The sequence below is a fragment of the Leptinotarsa decemlineata genome, unplaced genomic scaffold (assembly GCF_025532065.1).
Source record: "Leptinotarsa decemlineata unplaced genomic scaffold, Ldec_3_MD MMD2_tig00026361_RagTag_RagTag, whole genome shotgun sequence".
Classification (NCBI taxonomy): Eukaryota; Metazoa; Arthropoda; class Insecta; order Coleoptera; family Chrysomelidae; genus Leptinotarsa; species Leptinotarsa decemlineata.
The window spans coordinates 5,933,279-5,945,298 of record NW_027412704.1 but is presented as its reverse complement, the minus strand read 5'-3'; the positions used below and the strand labels follow the sequence as shown (position 1 = coordinate 5,945,298).

Genomic DNA, 12,020 nt, shown 5'->3' with positions numbered 1-12,020 from the left:
CATTTTGGCTCATGTTGATCAACTACTGCTCAGCAAAAAATCATTTGATTCACAATTTGAATTGAATATTTGGTAACTCTCAGTTTTCCATCAAGAATATCTGTCTTAGTTACAAACTGAATGAAATATACTTTACAAAGCTATTAATTTTGAATTTCTTTCGGTGAATCTTGATTCAAGCTTTCTAATTGATCATTCAAGAGGACTGAAAGAACTACACCAATGCAATAACGTTCTTTTCATTGCATAATCCTGCTTACTTTTCCTATTTGAGACTCGACATTTTCATTGATCCAGGCAGAAAGTTTTTTGGTCTTTCGGAAAGCTTCAAAATTTCAAAATTACGCACGTTGATAGAATGCATTTTTGCAGCTGGAAAGTTGGGGTAATCGTCAAAAAATTACCTATTGTTTTTATAATTCCGACACAATATAGTAAAGACAGTAGGAATGCGAATATTAAAGTGACAAATTGAAAAAAAAGAGCTGCAATTTACTCAAAGTGTTTGGGAAATTGATTTTCTCATAACTACTTGAACATCTTCCAATACCATTTTTATAATGGTCCTATTACAGTTATTGAGCTTTTATGAATTCTTATTCGCGTTTCCCATGTCAGGTTTAGTTGTTTTCTCAACCTGTACAAAACACACACTTATTTCAGTATAACGAATGTATAATGACAACTGTAAAGTTTGCTTTGGAATATAATCGTTGGCCACCAAACCAAGCATTTGTAGAGCCAATAAGTACATCATACCTTGTGATGCACTGTTTGGAACTTTTTGGTATAGTAATGCCAATCACTGGAACTTCCCCAGTTGGTAGCAACAGCAGGTTGGTGTTTAGAATCTGTAGCTGTCCACTGTTCTTGAACTCCTGCTGCTCAGTTGTTGGTATCGCTAGCTGTATACGTAGGGGTTGCGCCAGCTACTACAGGAGCAATTGGTGTGACCTCAGCTGCCTAGTCAGCAGTTTCAGTATTCCAGTCAATATCTGGTGGATCCACAGAACCAGCAATTTCAGTGGGAGTAACAACCGCTGCAACAGCCTCTTTGGCCGCTCGTTCTTCTTTTTGTTGAGTTATGCATATGAGAACATCATTCAGTTTAGTTGATTTATGATTTTATTATATCTAGTTGTATATAGTTGCTATTGTATAAAAAAAAAGAAAAATAGTCTGTGTCAATAAAAGTCAAAAGAAACACTTCATTTTCTTTAACTGAGGAAAGTTATTAATTCCAAAACTTTTTCTGTCCCTTCAGGTTCTCTGTAGAAGAATATATCGACTACAACCTTCCACTTGGTATCGCGTTGAATAGTTCTTCGAAGACGAAGGACCTGACTAACTAATAGCTACCAGAGAAGACCAATACTGTGTGGAGACTTATTATTGCCAGGAATAGCGATGTCAACAAATTTCAAACGAGAATCGGTATTGCACAAAGCAATAACTGGAATGTTGGCATGATAAGCTTTAGTAATAGGCTGATAACACAACACAACAAAAAAATATTTTTTGAATGTTTCCTACACTAAATTAGTCAATTTCTACTAATTTTGGGGTGATAAAAACGAAAATAACAATGAAAAAATTTCATTAGCTCTGGTTTTTGAGATACACAGTACCTAATCTTAAAGAGTAGTTATACTATACGTGAAAAGTGAAAGTACATAAAACAATATTGTTATGTTTCTTTTAGAATATTTTAAGTACAAAATTAATAAAAAAACATTATTCTTAGTGTTTTGACAAATAAAAGAAGTTTGTACCACCAAATTTCAATTAAGATATTTTCACATCATGTTTTAGAAGATTCCACTGTTGTAGTCTTGACCCTAACAGCTCAGCCTTTTCCTTAGACAAGCGAAGATCTCTTATAAGGTCACTCAACTCTGCTTGACTAATTCTGTGCGGATCACTAGACCTATCGCTTACCTCAAAATCAGGGTCATAGGATGTAGAAGGATGGGTTGCTCCTTCTAAACAGTCTTCATCACCTTCCTCTAAAATTTCATAGTTTTGAGGTGGAGAAGGGACTGGCAAATTGTCTGAGTGTAGTACAGGCCGAAGAGCAGATGGGAGATTAGGGTATTTAACCGTTCCTCTTTTCTTCATAGATAAACCTTGCTTAATGGGAGGAGTTAAGCAGAAATAACAGTCGTCTGTATGATTGGTAGGCTCACGCCAAACCATAGGTACTGCAAAAGCCATTGCCCGGTTTTTATTTTTCAGCCACTCTCGCAATATAACGGAACAAGAATTACAACATATATGAGGAGCCCATGATTTATCTTGGTCCCCAACTTTCACACCAAAATAATGTTCATAGGCTGTCTTAACGATAGGTGTCATTTTACGTTTCTGAGCCTTAAATGTTATTTCACCACATATATAGCAAAAGCTATCGACAGAATTCACACACTTTCGAGGCATTTCAGATCAGCACTTAAATTAATTTAAAAATCAACTTCACACGATAATTTCAATAGCAACCACGTGCGTACAATTGACAAACTCACATAGGTTATGTTTACTACTTAAGAACAGCTGATGAGAGGGGTGTTATGTAAACAAACATGTGTACCAACTGTTGGTGATGAAATATTTCATTTGTTGAAAACTCAATATACATATATATGAAATAATGATACTATATCTTGAAAACAAGAGCTAATATATAATTTTTATGGTCACTTTCGGTTTTAACACGTGGAAATACATTAAAATCATCTAATTTCAACCCCGAAACAAAAACTTTGTTGTGTTGTGTAATCAAAGGCTGGATCAGTAAACGCTGTTCTCTGATTGTAGCCTGAATCTGATTATTGAACGCACCAGAAGTGAATCTTTCTGCTATGGGAGTAGCTCCAGTATGTGCAGCAAATTTGAGGACAGCACGTTTTCCATAAGGACGATGAAATGACGAACACTTCATCTGGGTGTTCTGTAGCTACAATATCCCTTGCCACCAACAAAGGTTTCTCCAATGTTTAACGAAGATTAATAATTTGAATTTCATCAGAGCGACGTTTATGGACATACTGTTCCATTTGGAAATGTACATTTGCATTTCCAAGATGTGTTCCAGCCGCCAACAACTTGGTAACATCATCCTCTTTGAGAGCAAGAACAACTATACTTCCCGACATCTTTCATGACTCCGTTTATAGAAAAATCAATAATCATATCAACATCCGTGAGGTTATCAGGTAGAGTGCAGGCATGAAGACAAGATAAAGTGAAGATGACTGAGTGTTCTTCAGGCCAATTTTCGTGCTCGCTAACAATTAAAATTTCCGTTAACCTTTTTCCGCAAAGTTCATAGTGAAGTTCTTGCTGCAGTGTTCTAAGGCAGACATACTGCATACAGTCCATATCGCTTTGAAACGACATTGGTAGTTTGCAACTGCAACCTGCATACCATGAAGACAAGGTTCGTGCATTTTCAACTTGTTCTCTATCGCTTCGCGAAATAGCTCTTCTTTTTTTTCTCGCGCCTAATGAGAAACATTTGGTCCTTCGGGCCGGATTTCACTTATAAATAAACCAATATATAAAAAGCAAGGAGTGAATATCACGTTCATTATTTTCCATACATTGCCTACCACAACATTTTTCATTATCCATTTCCATTCATTTTCTTCGCTACTTACGTCATATAATAAAACTACTAAAACGTTCCCATATCTGATTGTATTATTAAGTACCAGCTACTACATCATAAAGACATGCGGTTTGAAATCATCAGCCTATTGTGAGCCCTTTTTACATATTCATGTATTCATAAAGATTTCCCAAACACAATAGCAACACAATCAAATATCAGCTGAATTACCCGACAACATTTCAAATGTTATTATAACGGATATGTTCCAAAATAATTGCGAGTATTCAGGGGTTACAACCCTTCCGACAGCACCCCATTGGCTAAATCATAACAAAGCCCTTTAATCATTACCTTTGGGTGGGGCCTATCTAATGGGGATGACAGTTTATCAAGGGCCTGAATCTTCGATGTTAACAAGATAAAAAACAAAATGTAATTTGTCCGTCGAGGCATATGTGATTTTTATAAATGAAGATATATGGATATCATTATCGAGGAAGCATTGAACAAAACACTGATAGTAGACTTTAGGAGAGGAATAGTTGAAACCGGTTTCCTACAATGAAACAAGACTTTCAGCATTTCATCGTATTTTTCAACCCACATAGTTTTGGTCTGGATGATACTAGAGAGTCGAAATTTTCAAAATATGATATCGATAAAAGATTCATTCACCTTACCAAGTTTCAACTGTAAAGCAGTCAGAATCTTATTTAGAAACATTTTATCATCCTTTCATAAAAGTCCACGCAAGACAACTTTGATTTCATTTTTATAGATAGGTAGATAGATTTTATTGAAGTTTTCAAATTGAACATATGAAAACTTAAGTCAGTAAGGTATAAATATACAGTGGCACACATAAAGTCCGCATCAAATGGGATTTTTTTTTGTTCATCTCTTCAAGCAACTTTTGATATCTCCATTAGGTTGTGCTTTAAAAATGATGCTAAATGACATGCATATGACCGATCAAGTGATTTTTCTTCCCTGTCCAATTTGACATTTTTTCCAAAAAATGTTCAGAAAAGTAGTTATTGCTCGAAATTTCGAAAATCGGTATAGATAAAAGATGATTGTTTTTTCATTTTTCACCCATATACCAATTTTGAGCTCTCTAGTACAAATTTAGATTTTTACAGTTTTTCGAAAATTTGACATATGCCGATTTCTCAAATTTAGCCAAACCTCAACAAAGTTAGTGCTTTATGCCTAACTTATCTTTCCAATGCATTTTTATTACCAATTGCAATTCTAAATACAACTTATTTCGCAAAAATTTAAAACACCAAGAAAAATTATGCCAAAAATGATGCAAAGTTGATACAGTTTTTAAAAACAGATAAATATTTCACTTTATTTCTACTTTTTGATACATAAGCATAATTAAAAAACAATATCAATGAAAAGTCAATAATTTATTCTTTACTGCACTTTTCAAACAGTTAAACTTTGATTTACTAATTACGAAAAATTACAACGAAATTAAACTAAGGGTACTGTGGAAACAATTGAACTGAACTGAATAAGCAAAATATTTCATTGTCATATGACATTTGTTGAATAACTCAAAATAGTGTTTATCAGTTTTAGATTTAAAATAGTTTATTCGTTGTCTAGTGTGTTGTTAAAAATGCTGAATTTTCAAGAGAAAATTGAAATCGTTTTAATATGCGGCGAGAATACCGGTCATCGACAAGTAGCTGATCCAGACATCCCAGACATCCTGCAAGAAATATTCATCAGTCAACGGTTAGTAGGATAATAGCTAAGTTTAAATCTACTGGCTCGGTTGAGAGTAATTTTAGAAAAACACATCAGCCTTCTAGACATACTGTAGAAGTGGAATTTGAAATATGTTTGGATGTCGTAGAACAAAAAAAAACAAGTACTGCAAGATACTGTGTACGACGTATTTTACACAAAAATAAATGAACGCCTTATAAACCGAAATTTATTTAATACATTAAAAGAAAGGGACTTCGATATGCGCTTGTATTTTTCTTTTTGGTTTCAAGGGGAAAAGGAGGAGAATTATCATTTTCCTTATCAAATTTTATGGACTGATGAAGCGACCTTCTCTTCAAATGGCGTTGTGAGCTCGCAAAACTGCAAGTGGTGGGCAAAAGAAAACCCACATTTCGTAATCGAATGTCGAGATCAATATTCGTTCAAGACGAATGTATGGTGTGGCATATTAAACGATCAAATTATAGGACCATACTTTTTTAGACATAATTTAAATTCTGCGGACTACCTACACGTTGTGAATACCAAACTATCTGAAGTTTTGGATAATATGCCCCTTCAAGTAAGAAATGTTATGTGGTATCAGTGTGATGGTGCACCTATTCATACTACGAGGGTGGTTAAAGAGCGTCTTTTGGAAATATTTAGGGGCAATGTAATCAGTCGCAATATGGAACACTTTTGGCGGCCTAGATCTCCTGATATAACCCCACTAGATTTCTTCTTGTGGGGTTACTTAAAACAAAAGGTGTATAAGCAAAGACCTTTTCGAAATATAAACCGTTTAGAGGCAGTTATTCGAGAATGTGTTGTAAGCACGAAACCCCGTAGTATAAAGAATGCAGTTAAAAATGTTTCAAAAAGGACAATTGATTGCATTGAACGTGGTGGAAAGCACATCGAAATGTGACTTTTTATTTTGTATTTCTATTGGTAATTACATGGTTCAGGCATATGTTTCGATTTGATTTAGTGTTCTTAATTTAAATTATAACTTTATTTTAACAGATGTTTGTTAGAATTTATTACGGTTTAGTTTTCTAGGCAACAAAATCTAAATTGATTTCTGAAGTAATTTTGTTCATTCATACCTCATAAAAGATATTTAGTAAATGTGAAATTACTTTCGTATAATTCCTTCCCTTAGTTTAATTGTGTTGTGATTTTTCGTAACTAGTAAATCAAAGTTCAACTGTTTGAAAAGAGCAATAAAGAATAAATTAATGACTTTTCATTGATATTGCTTATGTATCAAGCTATTTCGCAAAAAGTAGAAATAAAGTGAAATATTTATCTGTTTTTAAAAACTGTATCAACTTTGCATCATTTTTGTCATAATTTTTTCTGGTGTTTTAAATTTTTGCGAAATAAGTTGTATTTAGAATTGCAATTGGTAATAAAAATGCGTTGGAAAGATAAGTTAGGCATAAAGCACTAACTTTGTTGAGGTTTGGCTAAATTTGAGAAATGGGCAAATGTAAAATTTTCGAAAAACTGTAAAAAAACTAAATTTGTACTAGAGAGCTAAAAATTGGTATATGGCTAAAAAATGAAAAAACAATCATCTTTTCTATCTTCGATTTTCGAAATGATGAGCAATAACTGCTTTTCTGAACATTTTTTGGAAAAAATGTCAAATTTGACAGGGAAGAAAAATCACTTGATCGGTCATATGCATGTCATTTGGCATCATTTTCAAAGTACAACCTAATGGAGATATCAAAAGTTGCTTGAAGAGATGAACAAAAAAAATCCTATTTGATGCGGACTTAATGTGTGACACTGTATAACTAAAATACAACAAAAGATAACAAAAGATCATCACAGGTTTATACATCCGAGGGAGTACATTTTGGTATAAGTTAATATTGAAAATAAAAAAAAAATAAGATGAGTGTCACAGATATAAACGCATCAGTCTAAAATATATATATTTTATATCTATCTATATATAGATATCAAAATATAATGAAAATAAAAGTATACTCTCGCATATATCATGTCTAGACTTGTTGGGATTATAAAAATTTTGATGACTAATACCTATCCTTCTTCTGTTTTCTGCAATCGTCATGAAGTTGCCATAAAAAATTCTTGCATGTTACACAACAAATCGAAAACTAGAATTTTGAAAGTATGCCGTCTGCCTTCTTCGGTGATTGTCAGTCAGTGGTAAATGATTATATAGTTTGATGGCCATATAGCGTGGACCTCTTTCTGTATTTCTTAGTCTATGTTTAGGAAGAACGAGGTTCGAATTGTTCCTAGTATAGTACTCATGTATGTTTTTATGAATAATGAATTTTTCTTTGTTGTCATAAACGAAAATAACACAAACATAAATATAGATCCCATATAAAATAAGTAATTTATTACTTTTAAAAATTCCGCGACAGGAGTCTGTTAAGTTCATGTTGAGCATATTCTTTATTATACGTTTTTGCATAATGAAAATGCGTTCCAAGTTAGTGCTTCCACCCCAGAACATAACTCCATATTTGAGGAAAGGATATACGGTTCCATAGTGTGCTGTTTTTAGTGCAGCAGTATTCAAGTGACTCCTCAAAATTCTAATTGTATAACATTTTCTAGCCAGTTTTTTTGAAAGATGCTCAATATGTACGTCAAAGTTCAATTTGACATCTAGATAGACCCCTAACATTTTTGTACATGATGAAAAATTCAACGTTTCAGGGCCCATGTTCACATACTCTGGAATAATGATGGAAGTATTAACTGTTCTGAAAACTATACAATTAGTTTTGGCTGTATTCAAAAGAAGTTCATTTAATACATCACTTTCCAAATTCATATGGCAGTGAAGAGGTATAACAAGATTGGAATCATCAGCATAACTGATATTTTTTTAAATTTCCGAAAAATCGTTTATATAAATGATAAACAACAAAGGACGTAGCACACTTTCTTGTGGGATACCTTCTTGAATATCAGCTATGTTAGAGTAAAAAACTTCTGTTTAATGTTTAATGCAAAGTTTCTGTTTTCTGTTGCTGAGATACGATATCATGAGATCTGAAGCTTTACACCTAATACCATGATGACACAACTTTTGTAATAAAACAGAATGGTCCACACAGTCAAAAGCTTTACTCAGATCCAGAAAAATATCACAAGCTAAAGAGTCTTGTTCTAGTGAAGAATGAATTTCATCTATAAAATCAAACAATGCTGTTTCTGTATTTTTTCCTTTGAGAAAACCGTGTTGGAAATCATTGAACAAATTATAGGCATTGAAGAAATTAATAATTCCAGTAGATATAATCACTAAAATAACTCAGAAAAAGCTGTCAACAAACTGATTGGCCTATAATTACCTATATCGTTCTGTTCTCCCTTTTTATAAAGTTATAATACTATTGCCATCTTCATTTGATCTGGAAATATTCCTGTCTCTAAACAAGTATTAAAAATATGACAGAGTACGGTGGAAAGTGGATGAGCACACTTTTTCAATAATTTAGGTGGAAAACTATCAGTACCGCTATATAGTTTGTTTTTAAGTTTTCTGCTAGCCTGAATAATTATTAATTAATAATTAATAAATTATAATATGGACATGCGTCCTCTTTCTACACTCCATACTTTGCCCATTATTGAAAATACCCTCTCCACTGGTGCTGATGTGCCTGGTAAGCACATCACGAATTCCACCGATTTGAAAATATTATTGAAGGCGATGTTGCATATTGACATAGACTCAAATACTTTTTTCTATTTCTCTTGTGTCGTGGGTTTTTTTCTTCAGGCAGGGCTTTCCACTTTGGTAACAGTTCACCAATTACGTCACAGCAACATGTTTTCTCGTCAAACAACTGATCCATGTCAACTGAATTGGATACCAATTTGTTGACAGTCAGTTTACTCTCTTCAAGCTCTGTCCAGGTAACGTCTACTGTTTCCTAGGACTACCATGAAAATTTGTTCGCCTCATCAAAACTCGATCCACATAGATTGAAGTAGTTCATACCAGCGTCATAAAGAACATTTTTTCTTCGACTTCATCCTCTGTCTTAAGTTGGTTTAAAAATTGTTTAGCAACAAAAGATACAAATTTCTGTGAGTTTCTCTCTTCCATTTGCCTTACTAATTGATGGTAGACTTGTGCTGCCTCTGCTGCACTGATATCTTCTCGTTCTAGTTTTAAAATAGTTTTTGGAACATCTGCAGCGATCCATGAACAAACGTAAGGATGAGCTCATTTACTGGGTTGCTGAAAAAGTTCTCTACAAGTTTTGGGCTATGTTTGTATTCGTTGGCTGAAAAATACATCTTCAATGGCTTGTACTGATGAAGAATTATTTCGATAGCTGTCAACAAACTCAAAAATTTCGTGCTGCCGTGAGATAAAATTCTTTTGAACTCTACACTTGCATATTCACAGAACTCTTTCATTTCAGTCACCCTGACAAGTGGACTGGTAAAAATATTTGTACAGTTTGACCACAATTGCTTCTACGTTAACAGGAAGAACGGCACATGTTGTTTGTGCCACAATAGTGGCCATAGTGACGCTGCAAAATAGTAGCGTCACTATTGCCAACGGCTAGACAACGCAAAGTCAAATTTTCCCATTTTCTCAACTCCACATCAAAAATCCCTGACTTTTGTCAATCCCGAAATATTTCCCGGACAAATGGTTGAATCCCAGACTGTCCGGACTAATCCCGGACGTATGGTAAGCCTAATAAGTGTGCTAGTGCCATTAATTTTCAACAAGTGATGGGTCAGTGAATCAATACCGCTTCCAAATAATTACTATCTCAAGAAAAACACCTGTTAACAAAAAAAATCAATCATTTTACTCATCTATCTAAAAGTCAATACATCACTCAGCCGACCACTGCAATCTCAAACATTACTATTTTCTCTTCACTTCAAATAAACGACACCAAATTGATGGGAACCGAATTATTCTCCCTTTTAATTAAACAAATTGACAATTCATCGTCCGTATGGCTCTTCTATTTGTGGCATAGTTTGAATGCGTGAATTGGTCACATTACCTAATTCATTGATTGCTGGTGATAAATTGCCTCCAAGTTACGAGTCATGACGCTCGCAGATTCGAAGGGAGAGAGCCAAAGCAGTGCGGTACGTGTTGGAAAGGGACTGAGAAAATTTCTGTTGGCAAATTTATGAATTCAATGCGACTTTTGAAAAGTCGATGGGTGAGAAATATAAAACAAAAAAGTTAACCAGATACAGATCCCTTCTGTTGAACATTTTGAGCCACCCAATCTAATGTATGGAAGGATATAAATGATCTCTGAATTTCAAACCAGAAAGCAATGTTGTACATTCATTCTGAACTTTCTGTATTCTTGATAACGTGATTTGATCGAGACGAGGGCCATAGACGATATCGCAGTAGTTGAATATGGATAAAATAGGAGTATCGCATAAAATGACTGAGATAATGTCTGTTCGAATGAAGTTTATTTAACAATCTATAAACTTTTGAGTATTAGTGAGTTGACATGTGATTGAAAGTGTGATTTTTAGTCATTATTGAGTCTCAAACATTTAATTTCATTACTACATTCAGTCTCAGTGATTGTCGATTCTAATATTGATAGTATACATAGCCCTGTATCTGACTTCAGAATTTTCAAATATAACCCAAGATGAGTTGATGGGATTCATGTTCAAGCAATTATTTCTAGAAATATTCACCACATTTTTCATATCGTTGTACAAAAAATTATCTTGTGCCAATAAAATTCCTGACTAACATTGCAAATAATTCGAGTGATTTGCCAAAATCAGAAATATAGATAATAAAGAAAATAATATAGAAGTAAAATGGACCCTTGAGTTGCAACACGTGAGATTTGAATATAATCAAACGTTAAAACGTCTAGTTTCACACATTGCGTTCTATAACTGAGAAATTATTTGATAAAATTTTGTGAGATAAAAACCAATATACCGAATTTTATCACATAGATTCATAGTATTGAATGCTTCACTTGTCCAATGGTGAAAACCATATGAACATCCGTTCCAGAGTTTTTAAGTTTATCACGTTTAGACAGACTGTCAGTTGGACGTCCTGCTTCGGATGGAAATATGGTCATGTTGAATTTTCATCTGACCAGAGGGATTTATATTTTTTCCCATATACTGATTGATGGGTCTTAACGGAATAGTTTGTGTATATTCACACTATCTCCTAACAAACAGCGAGAGAAAATCTTCCACTAGGTTAGGTTAGTTAGGTCCAAAGTGAGTGAGTTTATTTGACCCTGTACCGCAACCCGCAAGGGTTTATTGTGGCTCACAACTATTCACACTCAACCAAATTAACCCAGCTTCTCAACGAAGGCGATTAGTTTGTATAGTGACTGGTCTTTGAGGTCAGATGGTAAGAGTACAGCTCTGCTGAACTCCGAAAACCTGATTCGTTTCCCAGCGGGGCAGGCACAAAGTATATGCTCTGCTGTTTTAACATTTTCCAAACAGAGGCGATACACAATGTCTTCCGACAGTTCGGGTCTCTACATGTGATTACTCAAATGACAGTGACCTTAAAGAAGGCCTTTTAGACATCCAAGTTCATTCCTACTGTAGTCCTACAACTGTTTGGTATCGAGTATGAATAAACGTCTTGGAGTGAGCCAGTCCTAGAAGATTCTGCCAG

General features: G+C 34.2%; 1 pseudogene; it reads right to left on the bottom strand.

Moving 5' to 3' along the window:
* Window positions 1-963: 963 nt before the first annotated feature.
* LOC111514766 (small ribosomal subunit protein uS2-like) lies at window positions 964-3,152 on the bottom strand (annotated as a pseudogene).
* Window positions 3,153-12,020: the final 8,868 nt, after the last annotated feature.